General features: G+C 41.8%; 1 protein-coding gene across 1 annotated transcript in view; it reads left to right on the top strand.

Annotated features, from left to right (window-relative positions):
* MACROD2 (MACRO domain containing 2) overlaps positions 1–4,467 on the top strand; it is a 2,254,506-nt gene that overhangs the window by 1,378,628 nt on the left and 871,411 nt on the right. The window lies entirely within an intron of this gene.

Below are 4,467 nucleotides of genomic sequence, written 5' to 3'. Positions count from 1 at the left end.
AGTATTTTAAGAAAAGCCAGATCGTGGACTGTTTTCAATCAGATATTCAATGGTTTATAATCTGGTGGGATTCTAAAAGGTCAATAAATAGAGTTCCCTCCAGTTATTGACACATTATACTCTGTATATATTGTGAATAAACATCACTCCGTGAATTAACATGTTGCGATATTCTTCAACACAGCAGAACCTGGGAAAATTGTAAAGTAAATGTAGTTGATCTCTTCTTCCGTGACTGCAGAATTGCAGGGAAAAAGTGGAAAACAGTGGCCATCTGATCACTCTGAAAGCTCTCCTCTGGTTCCCTGGCCCCAGTGTTCGCATTAGGTTTTAGTTTGTCCTAAAGAGGACATATTCAAAGCATATTCATGCTAAATTGGGAGTGACTTGCTTCCATTCACTTTTCCAAGACCAGTTGTATCTGAAAATAGGACCCAGAGAAGGTAAATACATTATCTGAAAGAAGAGGTGCCAACTTCCAGCCATCTGATGAGGTATTTTAAGATGTCTTTCCTGGGTTCCTCAAATCCAGCTACATACTGACCTGTCCCACTCCACGTGAGCAATAAGCCTTCAACCTTTCTTAGCAAGCTTCTGCTATCAAGATGTTGAGATAAGGGTGCTATCATGTGACACAAGTTTTCTATATAATTTTAGCTGCATGTAGAAATACAGCTGCTTCTTAACAGATAGCAGATCTAAAGAGGGACACATCACAAGCAGGTTCCAGTTAAATTTGTATTTCCTATAAATACACCAATGACACTGTACTCTCTTCTCTTCCTCCCTCCTTCCCTTCTCTCTCTCTCTTTTTCTTTCCTTTCTTTATTTTTTTCTTCTACTTTTCCTGAACTTTCTCTCACTGGAGAGAAAAAATGGAGACTGTAAGCATTCACACAGACATTGATCTGTTTTGAATTAGCTCAGTATGTTAACAAAGAGAAGAAAAGTGACCAGCTACCATTGTTCCGAAGGTTGATTTCTGATTTCTCTAACTTCTGTTGTGTCTGGATTTCTCTCCCCATTTTTCAAAGAATGACCCTCAATAGCTAAATAAATCAGCTAATAAAATGTTTTACCATCTGCTAATGGCCCCTGAGTGTGTCACGTGCGTGTTTGAATGCTGCAGAAGGAAGTCCAGTGGAGGGAAACCACAGGCCATAAGATAGTCTCAAAATATTGCAGAGCCTCCCTCTTCCCCTTAAGACTTTGCTTGTAAATATTTACATTGCTTGCCCAGATGGTGGCAGAATTGGAAAATTTGGGTAATTTTTTTCATCTCTTAATAAGGTAAAAATCAGTTCATAGATAGGAGTTGTATACTCTCACAAACATGTTCTGTTGATTTGAAAAGTTTTGTTTCTTTCTAATGTTTCTCTATCATATCAAGAGGAAGTGAAAAGATACAAGTTGTCTTCAGATTTTGAGGATGGTATATTTTCATACTGCCCTCACCTAAATAAACCTTAGTCCTTGGGAGCTTCCAAAATAGTTCAATTTGAGGCAATGAACTTTTATTGCATACTTACCATGTGCCATACATCGCGAGATGGTTAAAGAGCCTCTCCTGTGTAATCAGGCCAATAAAAGATTATACAGTTAAAGGAGAGAGGATGAGACTCTTGCTAAGTAGCTGTAAGCAGGTCTTGGCCAGAGTTCCTGATGGCTTCCTCACCAGTCAGGTGGTGCAAGGCACCTTTTGTCACCTGGGGAGCTGCAGTTACCTCCTGCCGGTTCTCCCTGCTTCTAATTCCCTTCCTCTCCAGCCCATTCTCAGAATCATAAATTTCCCACACTTCAATTCCATGCCACTTGCCTCTTCTTTGAATGGATCCCTTAGATGGATCCACGGTCCTCTGTACCAAGTCTCAAATCCTCAAGATGGTTTTCAAGACTGGCCATAATCTGTCTCTTGATCACCCCCAAAGACCCTGTCTCCCACCATGCTTGTTGGCACCCCCAACTTGTTGGCTTATTCACACAGAACTCCTCACAGTGGCCCAGATGGGATGTCTGTGTCTGCCTCTGTGCAGTTCTCCATGCAAGAAGACCAGCCACTGGCAAGGGCACCATGAGTGTGAGGGCCTCTGTTTTATTCCTGACTGGCAGGGCATGAGAAAGCTGGGCAAAGAGTCTAACTGGGGAAGGTGGGCAGAGTGTTTGTAGGCTTTAGCAGGAAGAGGGAGGAATTATTCTTGGGGATGAGCAGCCATTGGTTTAAAGAGTTTGGATTTGGTTAGAGACGTGGAAAGAGACAGCTAGGGGCTAAAGTCGCAAGCTAGAAGCAATGCAAAGGAAGGAGTGTTTGTGGGAACAAGGCCATGTAAGGGCCTCAGGGGAAATCTCTCTATCCTCAGGCCCCTCACATGTCTGTGTGCAGAACTGTCCTCCCCTCTGTGTGCCCACGCCTGCCCAGATAACTTCTAATAACTGTGCTTTGGAGTCTGCCGCATACCTCCTGGGAACTCATCCCCTGCCTCCAGCCAGAGACCCCAAAGTTCTGAGCTCAAATCTGGAAGAGAGCCTGTCTCAGAGTGTTGTAATTTGCTGTTTGCTTTTCTGCCAACCACACTGTTTTTCTGCTCAGTGTCTGGAGGGCAGGGACAGGCCTTGGCCACCTGCATGTACACAGAGCCCAGAAGGACGCCTGGCACAAAAAAGGCTCTCAATACTTTTTGTCCAGTGTGTGTAGTGAATGTGGAACAGTGTCAGACATTCACTGTGAGCCTCCCACCTCTGACCCAACCCACTGGGAGGCCACTAGCCTCTCCCTCTGTCCACCCCTTCTCATCAACAGATCTCTTGGCTTTTTTCCTTTGGATTTGGAGGCTGGGCAGAATAAACAAACAAAAATCAGGAAGTGGGAGGTGAGTGTGGCAAGTTGGTGAAAGAAGACAGAGAAACAGACGGGGAAAGGCTGACATTTGAGGAGAGACTGCGAAAAGGGAGAGTTGTAGATTTGTTTCAGTTGATGCGTTCTGCTTGAGAAGGAGGTTTCCAAGAGCAGAACAGGATTTCAGAAAACTGTGGTAGAAAAAAGGAGGAAATGGAGTATAAGATCATTATTGAGAATTATGATATTGGTAGGGGTTTCCCAGGTGGTGCTAGTGGTAAAGAATCCACCTGCCAATGCAGGAGACTTAAGAGACTCTGGTTCAATCCCTGGGCTGGGAAGATCCCCTGGAGAAGGGCATGGCAACCCCCTACAATATTCTTGTCTGGAGAATCCCATGGACAGAGAAGCCTGGTGGGCTACGTTCCATAGGGTCACAAAGAGTTGAACATGAATGAAGAGACTTAGCACATACATGTTATTGGAGATAGCATTCCTATACACTAATAATGAAAAAATAGGAAAAGAAATTAAGGAAACAATTCCATTCACCATTGCAATGAAAAGAATAAAATACTTAGGACTATATCTACCTAAAGAAACAAAAGACTTATATGTAGAAAACTATAAAACACTGGTGAAAGAAATCAAGTTCAGTTCAGTTCAGGTCAGTCGCTCAGTCATGTCCGACTCTTTGCGACCCCATGACTCACGAAAGAAATCAAAGAGGACACTAATAGATGGAGGAATATACCGTGTTCATGGATCAGAAGAATAAATATAGTAAAAATGAGTGTACTTCCCCAAAGCAATCTATAGATTCAATGCAATCCCTATCAAGCTACCAATGGTATTTTTCACAGAGCTAGAACAAATGATTTCACAATTTGTTTGGAAACGCAAAAAATCTCGAATAACCAAAGAAATCTTGAGAAAGAAGAATGGAACTGGAGGAATCAACCTGCCTGACTTCAGGCTCTACTACAAAGCCACAGTCATCAAGACAGTATGGTACTGGCACAAAGACAGATATATAGATCAATGGAACAAAATAGAAAGCCCAGAGATAAATCCATGCACCTATGGACATCTTATCTTTGACAAAGGAGGCAAGAATATACAATGGAGAAAAGACAATCTCTTTAACAAGTGGTGCTGTGAAAACAGGTCAACCACTTGTAAAAGAATGAAACTAGAACACTTTCTAACACCATACACAAAAATAAACTCAAAATGGATTAAAAATCTAAACGTAAACCAGAAACTATAAAACTCCTAGAGGAGAACATAGGCAAAACACTCTCCAACATACATCACAGCAGGATCCTCTATGACCCACCTCCCAGAATATTGGAAATAAAAGCAAAAATAAACAAATGGGACCTAATTACAATTAAAGTCTTCTGCACAACAAAGGAAACTATAAGCAAGGTGAAAAGACAGCCTTCAGAATGAGAGAAAATAATAGCAAATGAAGCAACTGACAAATAATTAATCTCAAAAATATTCAAACACTCCTGCAGCTCAATTCCAGAAAAATAACGACCAAAAAATGGGACCAAAGAACTAAATAGACATTTCTCCAAAGAAGACATACAGATGGCTAACAAACACATGAAAAGATGCTCAACCTG

Source organism: Bison bison, unplaced genomic scaffold, assembly GCF_000754665.1.
Source record: "Bison bison bison isolate TAMUID 2011002044 unplaced genomic scaffold, Bison_UMD1.0 scf7180017864196, whole genome shotgun sequence".
NCBI classification, from domain to species: domain Eukaryota; kingdom Metazoa; phylum Chordata; class Mammalia; order Artiodactyla; family Bovidae; genus Bison; species Bison bison.
The sequence above is the reverse complement of the archived record's forward strand: the minus strand, read 5'-3'. Positions and strand labels throughout refer to the sequence as shown.